The following is an 11,332-nucleotide window of genomic DNA, read 5'->3' on the forward strand; positions in this document are numbered from 1 at the left end:
TGGAGGAAGTGGAGGAAGTTGAAGAAGTTGAAAAAGTGGAGGAAGTTGAGGAAGTGGAGGAAGTGGAGGAAGTGTACGAAATGGACGAAGTTGACGAAGTGGACGAAGTTGACGCAGTTGGTGACGTGGATGAAGTGGACGAAGTTGACGAAGTGGAGGAAGTGGAGTAAGTGGAGGAAGTGGAGGAGGTGGACGAAGTGGACGAAGTGGAGGAAGTGGAGGAAGTGGAGGAAGTAGAGGAAGTGGAGGAAGTGGAGCAAGTGGAGGAAGTGGAGGAAATTGACGAAGTGGACGAACTTGACGAAGCGGACGTATTGGGCGACGTTGACGAAGCGAACATATTGGGCGAAGTGGACGAAGTTGAAGAAGTGGAGGAAGTTGAAGAAGTTAAAGAAGTTTACGAACTAGACGAAGTGGACGAAGTGGAGGAAGTGGACAAAGCAGATAAAGTGGACAAAGTGGACGAAGTGGCGGAATGGTACGAAATGGACGAAGTGGACGAAGTGGGGGAAGTTGACGAAGTGGACGAAATAGACGAAGTGGAGGAAGTGTACGAAATGGACGAAGTGAAGGAAATGGACGAAGTTTACGAGGTGGACAAAGTGGACGAAGTTGACGAAGTGGACAAAGTTGACGAAGTGGACGAAGTGGAGGAAGTGTACGAAATGGACGAAGTGAAGGAAATGGACGAAGCTTACGAGGTGGACAAAGTGGACGAAGTTGACGAAGTGGACGAAGTTGACGAAGTGGAGGAAGTGGACGAAGTTGACGAAGGGGAGGAAGTGGAGTAAGTGGATGAAGTGCACAAAGTGGAGGAAGTGGACTGATGGACAAATTTGTAAGCACCAAATTATGATGTCACAAACTTGTTTCACAATCGGCAAGTATGACCGAATCGTTTCAAGTAATAAACTTGGTAAGACCAAGTATCGTTCTCCCAAAGGACTCACGGCCTAGTTTAGTTATGTGATTTGTTGATTAGCTAAAACTTAAGAACACAATAATTGAAGTTTAATATGCAAAGACGAAAATTAAATATGTATGCATGAATTGATCAATGACAAAGACAAAAGGTAAACACTTTCAAGGAAATATATGAATGAATATGTTGTTGGGGGTCAATTTCATCTCATCCACTCTCATATATTTTAGGAATTCAACATTCAAATCATCATTGTTAATGCCACTCTCTAATGTACCATTCTAGATGGCTTCTCCCTAATCAAATAGTTCATACAATTCCTAGCATTCCTAATGATTAGTTCATGAGTGCAGGAGCTTAAAGGCAACCAATATAATATTGTCAGTATAATATTGGGAGAAATTCCCCGGATCTAGATTTCCCCGTACGTGTCCGTATCAACAAAACCAATAATCATGCATTAGAATGAGTTAAACAATGCAAGCATTGAGCAAAGAGGAAAAACCCTAACTAATGATGAAAGAAAGCATATGTCTTAATTCAAAGATGTACTCAACAAATCCATATATGAGAGCTTCAAGAGATTACTTTGATTCCCCAACAAACATACAAGGTTTAGTTCACCATATTCATGGTGAACCTATATGAATTACAATGAAAGTATGAAAGAATAAACCCAATAAAGGTGAAGAGGTAGCCTGAGCATCCAAGATCCTCCTTCAAAGGGGTGAAAGAGAGAGTGTTTGCCTCGTTTCTGCCAAAGATGCCTAACTATAGGACGTGCAAGCCCTTATATACTAATCTAGAGTTACAAAAGATTACAAAAGTCCAAGCCCAAAAAGTGCCGCTCAGCGGTATTTACCGCTCAGCGGTGATTGCGCGTCTTCTTTCTTCCCCTCAGCGGCCATTTTGCCCCTCAGCGGTTCCAACGTCACCTCTTGAGTGCCGCTCAGCGGTAGTTTGCCGCTGAGCGGTGCCTTCGACTTCTCCTTTTTGCACTCTTTCTTGTCTTTTCTAATGTCCTCTCTCTTATTCTTCACTTCTTTCACCAAATTCACCTCAAAACCTGCACAAAAACACTTAAATCAAGCATAAACCTGTCCAGCTCTCTTATTTCTGAAAATATAAACAAAAGGCATGATTTCAAGCTAGTTTCTAAGTCTAAAGGTTGCTTTTAGTATCAACTTTAAGCATGAAAATAACAGTTTTTCAACTGTTATCACAACCCCAAACTTAGAACTTTGCTTGTCCTCAAGCAAATAAAATGTAACTCCATCTCCAACCAATTCATATGATGGTTCACTCATTCAAAATCCTCTTTTCAAGATAAGTAATAACTTCACTCAAACTTAAGACCAAGAGTTAAATCAAGATGTGCACATGCTTTAGTGTTCACAAGGTCATTTAAATTCCAACAAATGCTATTTTTCATGAATGATCAATCAATTAAGCATGGATGTTCATGTGCTTATGGAATATTTCCTCACTAGGTAAAGTGTTTCACTCAACACACAAGTGTATAAGAGGTAAAGTGTTTCACTCATTCACTCCACTATCACAATGTCACATGAATCAACTTTGCCTTTCATTTAACCACAATCAAATACATTCACAAGCATGCATCATCACAAGGACTTTTCAATGGCTTATAATGTGGCTGGGCTAACAAGAAAATTGGTTTTTCTGGATCACAAAATCCTTGAGTTAAGAGAATCATAACAACACAATCTTCTTATTCATTCCCAACTTTCTTTTGCCTTTGCTTTTGCATTTGCATTGAGCTTTGCTTCTTTTTCTTTTCTTTTCTTTGCATATTCTTACTTTTTAGCTGTTAGCTCAATGCTTTTTCCTTTTTCATGTTTCCCCAATAACCCCAAACTTGAACTTTTACAATACCACACAAGATCTTCTACTTAACTCAAGGTAAAGATTTTCAATCAAGGGTGTTCAGTGTATATTTAAGGATAAGGGTTCAAAGGATAGAGCACAACGTGTTCTCTTTTAGAAGGCTAACTTTATGAATTTGGCCAATAAAAAGGGTTTCAAAAACACGGCCTTTGATCATATGATGCAAAACAAGCAATTGATTCAATCATAGAAAACCTGGGCAAAGTCATTCATGCTTTCAAAGTAATAGCATTCAACAATAATAACTCTGGAGCTCAAAACCTCACATATAAGCTCATTCACATTTGACATGCACATCCTGCTTAATTTCACAATCACAATCATGATATTATGCATTTGTTCACAAAGCTTGTGAATCACCTGTATAAGCATTTTAATGTGCACATCATCTCAACATCAATCAATCAATAAGCATCATCAAGCATTACTTATCACACAATCACAGTTAATAGCAAACCATCATAACAAACCAGGTGTTCAATAGAGTACATCAAACCCTAATCTAAAAACAAAAACAAATAAGTTCAGAAAACTTAAACCACAAAAGCATAATCATATGATAGCATTCATCAGTAAATGCTATCTCAGCTCCTCATCAGTCTGAGCTGTCCTCTGTATCTTCCTCTTCTTCCTCCTCATCATCATCATCAAACGCATCCTCCTCCTCAGCTTCATCTTCATCCATGTCTCGGGCTGAAGCTTCAGCTGCTTCAGCTCCTCCATGCCATGGTTCTTCTGGCCAAGCTACCACATTATGGAATTCATCCATAGTCCACCTGTGTGCTGGAGGGGTATCATACATCCCCACTATCATCTCAGCCGTGGCCACCTGCCCTCTGTGGATGGACTGCAACTGAGCACCTATAAGAGACATATACATGTCCCTCATCTGGAATGGTTCTGCCTCATGAGTATCAGCAGAAGTCCTGCTCTGTGCTGGCCTTCTCTCTCTACGAGCCTGGCGTGGTGGCACTGGCTGGGCTGCCTCCTCACCTCCACAGTACTGTCTGTAATAGGCCTCATCTATAGCTTTTCTTGGCCTCTCAAATGGTGGAACAGAAGTGTCCACCCCAGCTAGCTTGCAAAGGTGAGTGATCAAAGAAGGATGTCCCAGTGGTGCTTTGTTGTTTGAGGTGTTAGCACACACACTAATCTCATCAGCTATCACCTGCCCAATATTAACATTCAAGTTTCTGATAGCACAGTAAATGAAGAGTGCCCTGCTGAGAGTAATATCTGACACATGTGAACATGGCTGAATGTTGGCATGAGAAAATGCCATCCAATACTTTGCAAGAGGAGTCAAATCTGTCCTCCTAATATTAACCACTGAACCAGATCTATTCCTTTGGAAGTGTCCTCCAGGTATGCACAATACTCTCTCAACATCCTCAAAGTCAGCACCTTCCTCCATGCTAAGAGCAAACTGGCATTGCTCACCAGCCCACACAGTATCCAGAAAGTTATTGATGGAGTCAGGATCATACCTGATAGCATGGCCTCTAACATAGCCCAAATAATTCTCAGCTGGATAATCACCAATCTTCTTTGCATTGGTGTAGAATTCTTTCACCACAGCTATGTTGGCAGGTGATGGATAAGTGGCTAGCTTCCCCCAATCATTCCCTAACACTTGCTCTCCAAATTGAGGAGCAAAGTTAGGTATCATTCCAACCTTTCTCTCCATTAGAAGTCTCCTGTCCTGAACCACCCTAAAGTGCTTCTCATGTTTCCTAGAGAGGAACCTGCCATTATGGGGCTGCTCTGGTTCCTTTTCCTTTCTCTTGGTTGCCATGGTTTTCAATCTCTTTCCTGAAGAGGATGCCATTCCTGCATTCAAACATAAATCCAAAACCACAGAACATGATGTTAATCATTAGTAAACACAAAACAAAACTCCTTTTGAAGCTAAACCACCGCTGAGGGCCAGAATTTCCCCTCAGCGCCACCAGTGCCACATTCAAACACGCAACAAACCAGAAAAAGCAAATCTGGCAGAGTGCCGCTCAGCGGCGGTGATCTGCAGATTTTTGCAAATCTCGTTTTTAAACTGTCCTAACTCCACCCAAATGCAATTTTCAGTTTTCCAGTTCATAATCAAGCAGTTTAATCGGTTCAAACATCAAATATATCATCAAATCATGCATAGAAATCAAAACCCCTAAGTATTCATGCTTTGACAATCACAGTCAATTTCAAGAACCCTAGAATGAACAAAATGCATTTTACTTACTTGGGTGGAGATGCTAGATGATATGAGAATGCTTCCAAACTAGAATGCTCTCTTCCAACCCCAAACTTTGATAGCAAACTAGTGTAAAAGTGAGTGGAAGAGAAATTTTCTAAAGAGGGAAGAGTAAAAAGATGTGGGAAACCTAAGAGAAGGTGTGTGGAAGTGTTTGTGCAGAGAGAAGTCTGGAAATAAACCCTAAAACGCAGCTTGGGGTATAAAAATACCCTAATGGGCTCGGGTCCCGCTAAGGGGAACTAAAGCCCAGTCTGCAAGAGTACCGCTCAGCGGTAAAATACCGCTCAGCGGCACTTTCGTGATGTGCTCCTCTCCTTCTTTTCTTGACCTACGTGCCTTCCCTACATGTCCCTCATAGGTTCCCTGCAATTCAATGTTAAAAATGCTTATGCAAACCCTAACTAAAATAAACAAACAAAAACAATCAATCAACTGGGTTGCCTCCCAGGTAGCGCTTGTTTAACGTCACGAGCCTGACCCAAATTCCACCAGCACCCATCAGTAGATGCAAAATTTTCTTACCAACACCCATCAGCAGGTGTTACAAACCTAGCATCCTTCAGTAGATGCTTAACCACCTAGCATCCTTCAGTAGATGCTGGATCCAACAAAAAAAAAAAAAAATAATTACAGAATAATATCCACAATTTAAAAGTTACAAAACCAAATCAAAAGTTTTTAAATCCACTGGGTTGCCTCCCAGCAAGCGCTCTTTTAACGTCATTAGCTTGACCCAGTAAAGCTCAAGTTCCTTCTTCTTTTTCTTCTTCTTCCTACTGAACTTCTTCAGAAATTTGATCAAACCAGGAACCTGTTGCAGTGTCTCAATCATAGGAACTTTAATCTCCAATTTCTTGAAGATTTCCATGAAGCACTTAAATTTCTTTTCCTTCCTATGATTCTTCTTTAGATGAGGATGTGATTTTTCATGTGATTTCTTCTTCTTTCCTCTCATCTTCTTTTTCTTCCTTTTTCTCTCCCTAAATTTTCTCTTTTTCTCTTCTTTTATTTTTTTCTTCCTTTCTCTTTTTCTCCTCAACTTCTTTATCTTCACACAAATTTTCTTTCTCTCTTCTCTCTCAACCAATTCTTTTTCTTTTTCTTCATCTTTATCTTTCTCACTCAACTCTTCTTTCTCTTTTCTCTCTACCCTTTCCTCATCTCCCTCTAATTTTTCCTCATCAAGAATCTTGTCACTTTCAGTGATAATGACTTGCCCTTCCTCCTTAAGGTTAACATCAGTATTAACATCATCATTTAATATCTGACTAATGTGACGAAGTTGCATCTCCATTCTTTTACATGATTCTTCAATGCTTTTCTGAGTAGCATCAGAATTTTTCAAAAATTGTTGAAGGGTGTCATCCAACCTATCCAAACTTCCTGATAGAAAGGGTTGTTGCTGCCATTGTTGTTGTGGTTGGTTCTCAAATTGTCCAGCAGCTTGCCAAAATTGGCTTTGATCCATGCTTGAGTGAGGTTCCCACCATTGGTTGAGATTACTTTGGTAGAATTGAGTGCCCATATAGTTAAATTCTTGACCGAATTGCATTCTGCAGACATTAGGCACAAAACCCTAAAAACAATTGTTAGCACAAACAGATAGAGAAAGAAAAAAAAATCAAAGGATATAATTGAAAAGATAAGAAGATAGGAAATAAAAACAGAAAAATAAAAACATAAAATAAAATAAAATAAAATAAAATACAAACAGAAAATAAAATAAAATAAAATAAAATAAAATATAATCTAATCAAATAAAATAAAATCAAATAAAAACCGAAAAATAAAAAACAGAAAATAAAAACAGAAAACAGAAAAACAGAAAACAGAAAAAATAAAATAAAATCAAATAAAATACAAACTGAAAAATATAAACAGAAAAATAAAATAAAATAAAAATTCGAAATTAAAATAAAATCTAATCTAAAAAGATAAAAATAAAATCTAACCTAAAGGATAAAAATAAAATCTAAAAAGATAAAATAATAAAAACAGAAAAAATAAAAACAGAAATTCAAAATTAAAGTCAAAGATAATCAATAATCACACAAATTAACCAGTTAAACCACGAATCCCCGGCAACGGCGCCAAAAACTTGATGGACAAATTTGTAAGCACCAAATTATGATGTCACAAACTTGTTTCACAATCGGCAAGTATGACCGAATCGTTTCAAGTAATAAACTTGGTAAGACCAAGTATCGTTCTCCCAAAGGACTCACGGCCTAGTTTAGTTATGTGATTTGTTGATTAGCTAAAACTTAAGAACACAATAATTGAAGTTTAATATGCAAAGACGAAAATTAAATATGTATGCATGAATTGATCAATGACAAAGACAAAAGATAAACACTTTCAAGGAAATATATGAATGAATATGTTGTTGGGGGTCAATTTCATCTCATCCACTCTCATATATTTTAGGAATTCAACATTCAAATCATCATTGTTAATGCCACTCTCTAATGTACCATTCTAGATGGCTTCTCCCTAATCAAATAGTTCATACAATTCCTAGCATTCCTAATGATTAGTTCATGAGTGCAGGAGCTTAAAGGCAACCAATATAATATTGTCAGTATAATATTGGGAGAAATTCCCCGGATCTAGATTTCCCCGTACGTGTCCGTATCAACAAAACCAATAATCATGCATTAGAATGAGTTAAACAATGCAAGCATTGAGCAAAGAGGAAAAACCCTAACTAATGATGAAAGAAAGCATATGTCTTAATTCAAAGATGTACTCAACAAATCCATATATGAGAGCTTCAAGAGATTACTTTGATTCCCCAACAAACATACAAGGTTTAGTTCACCATATTCATGGTGAACCTATATGAATTACAATGAAAGTATGAAAGAATAAACCCAATAAAGGTGAAGAGGTAGCCTGAGCATCCAAGATCCTCCTTCAAAGGGGTGAAAGAGAGAGTGTTTGCCTCGTTTCTGCCAAAGATGCCTAACTATAGGACGTGCAAGCCCTTATATACTAATCTAGAGTTACAAAAGATTACAAAAGTCCAAGCCCAAAAAGTGCCGCTCAGCGGTATTTACCGCTCAGCGGTGATTGCGCGTCTTCTTTCTTCCCCTCAGCGGCCATTTTGCCCCTCAGCGGTTCCAACGTCACCTCTTGAGTGCCGCTGAGCGGTAGTTTGCCGCTGAGCGGTGCCTTCGACTTCTCCTTTTTGCACTCTTTCTTGTCTTTTCTAATGTCCTCTCTCTTATTCTTCACTTCTTTCACCAAATTCACCTCAAAACCTGCACAAAAACACTTAAATCAAGCATAAACCTGTCCAGCTCTCTTATTTCTGAAAATATAAACAAAAGGCATGATTTCAAGCTAGTTTCTAAGTCTAAAGGTTGCTTTTAGTATCAACTTTAAGCATGAAAATAACAGTTTTTCAACTGTTATCATGGACGAATTGGACGAAGTGGCAAAAGTGGAGGAAGTAGAGGAAGATGAAGAAGTGGACAAAGTGGTCGAAGTTGACGAAGTGGAGGAAGTTGACGAAGTGGACGAACTGGACGAAGTGGAGTAAGTGTACGAAATGGACGAAGTGAAGGAAATGGACGAAGTTGATGAGGTAGACAAAGTGGACGAAGTTGACGAAGTGGACGAAGTTAACGAAGTGGACGAAGTTGACGAAGTGGAGGAAGTGGAGGAAGTTGACGAAGTGGAGGAAGTGGAGTAAGTGGAGGAAGTGGAGGTGGTGGACGAAGTGGAGGAAGTTGACGAAGTTGACGAAGTTGACGAAGTGGAGGAAGTTGACGAAGTGGAGGAAGTTGACGAAGGGGACGAATTTGACGAAATGGACGAAGTGGAGGAAGTTGAAGAAGTTGAAGAAGTGGACGAACTGGACGAAGTGGAGGAAGTGTACGAAATGGACGAAGTGAAGGAAATGGACGAAGTTTACGAGGTGGACAAAGTGGACAAAGTTGACGAAGTGGACGAAGTTTACGAAGTGGAGGAAGTGGACAAAGTTGACGAAGGGGAGGAAGTGGAGTAAGTGGAGGAAGGGGAGGAGGTGGATGAAGTTGACGAAGTGGAGGAAGTGGAGGAAGTGGAGGAAGTGGAGGAAGTTGACGAAGTGGACAAAGTTGACGAAGTTGGTGAAGTGGAGGAAGTGGATGAAGTTGAGGAAATTGACGAAGTAGACAAAGTTGACGAAGCGAACGTATTGGGCGAAGTTGACGAAGCGGACGTTGATAACAGTTGAAAAACTGTTATTTTCATGCTTGAAATTGATACTAAAAGCAACCTTTAACACTTAGAAACTAGCTTGAAATCTTGCTTTTATTCATATTTTCAGAAATAAGAGAGCTGGACAGGTTTATGCTTGGTTCACTAGTGCAGAAAGGGGTTTTAACGTCCGATATTTTGGCCTTTTGACGTCCGCTGTACGCCCGACGTTTATGTGGGTGACGTCGCTCAGACGTCCGTTGTGGCAGGACTGACGTCTCTGTAAACGTCCGTTGTGTCAGCACGGACGTCTACATGAACGTCCGTTGTGTAATGACGGACGTCGACATGAACGTCCGTTGAGTCATGACGGACGTCGACATGAACGTCCGTTGTGTCAGGAGGGACGTTTACATGAACGTCCGTTGTGTCTGGACGGACGCCTATATAAACGTCCGTTGTGTCTGGACGGACGTCTATATATACGTCCGCCTCCTCCCCCCTGACGTCTACCTTGCTGAAATGTTTTAGGTAGGAGCTGGGGGGTGGACGTCCGTGTGTGCACTGACAGACGTCTGTAGACGTCCGACTGTGCACTAACCGACGTCTACTGGGCGTTTTTTTTTTAAAAATTAGTTTATTTTTTCAATAAAACCACACCTGAAAAGCAGAAAAATGTCCCAGAACAATTTTGCAATAATATAAAAATGCGTTTTATATAAACAAAGTTCTACTTAATGTGGAGTTCAATCCACTACCAAACTATCAACATAAAACTTAAACTAAAAAACTAAACAATGTTCAACAAGAAATATAACTATTCCTAACTCCATCTTTGCAGAAGATAAGCGGTCCACTCCTGCCTTATCTGTTTAATTGTGTCTTCTGTAATAGGCGATGTAGTCTTGAAGCGCTGCAAAATTCAACAAAGATTCATTATTGTTTCATATATAGTTGTAGATGAATATGATTTGTAATGTATTGAAGGTATACATCATTACCTCATTCCAGTCATCTGTAATGACTGCTCGAATGATGGTCTTAATCCAACACATCACATAGAAGCCACATTCCCATGAATCTACCTGGTGGTTACACTAAAATAACAAACTAAATAGTTAAGAATTTAGATCATTCAATAACATAAATGAAAAGGAAACGTTAAATGACTTACAACCTTTGGATACAAAACTTGAACCAGTTGACCACGAGATTTACCAATAACTCTGTACAGATTGAAAACACAAAGTATAATTAATATGACTATTTTAACATAAAAGTTGAAGGTGAACATCAAATTGAAAGTCATTTTTGGAGAAACACTTACCCTTGAAGCATGGTTCTCAACTCAGTTTTCATCCTCCTGTGCAACGAACAAAAAAATATTATTTTACATTGTTTGGGAAGGATTACCATCAGCTGCCAGTGCGACCTATCACGAAGGACAAATAGTTATTCAACTAATTAACGAAACTATAATAATAAACTGACCACATATAACAACACCTACCCGTCAATGTATGGCACAAGGTATACGTCTCTTTTTGACTCATCCATCCATGTTTGCAAATAATCTTGTCTGTTTTGAAGTGTGTTACCAGACGGTTGAATGGTCTGAGGTTCAACAAATCCGTACATGGAAGACCGACCTTGGTCTACAACGATTGTGTCCATGTACCTAAAACAACAAAGTTAAGTTGTTAGAAACTATATAACAATGTAAATAAAAGTAATATGAAAGACCAGATTGAGTAACTTACATGCACCACAGCTGAATGATGGAAATATTCAACATCCTGTCTCCCCCAATCACCTCCAATGCATCAGAAAATGTGATATAAACTGGCACATGTGGGGGAAGACCAAATACCCTCAAATCCCAGTAGAGTTCTAATGATGCTTTCTTTAATCTGGGTAATTTTGTCACTAACTTTGATAGAGGATCATCCTCCGCTTCAGCCATCTCATCATCTTCATGTATGACTGTATCATGAATTGGCTGCTTCTGAGGACGTGTGAACTGAAGATAAGAATTTACGTCAAAGCTTTGTCAACAATTATATGAAGAA

The 11,332-nt window shown here is 39.2% G+C and overlaps 1 long non-coding RNA gene across 1 annotated transcript; it reads right to left on the minus strand.

Moving 5' to 3' along the window:
- Window positions 1-9,929: 9,929 nt before the first annotated feature.
- On the minus strand, window positions 9,930-10,647 carry LOC148196551 (uncharacterized). Its single transcript, XR_015780195.1, has 4 exons — window positions 10,591-10,647; window positions 10,441-10,487; window positions 10,265-10,360; window positions 9,930-10,176 (listed from the first exon to the last, which is right to left on the minus strand). It is a non-coding gene; the product is annotated as an uncharacterized LOC148196551 (long non-coding RNA).
- Window positions 10,648-11,332: the final 685 nt, after the last annotated feature.

The sequence above is a fragment of the Vigna umbellata genome, chromosome 6, assembly GCF_029865625.1.
Source record: "Vigna umbellata cultivar VRB3 chromosome 6, Vumbellata_1.0, whole genome shotgun sequence".
NCBI classification, from domain to species: domain Eukaryota; kingdom Viridiplantae; phylum Streptophyta; class Magnoliopsida; order Fabales; family Fabaceae; genus Vigna; species Vigna umbellata.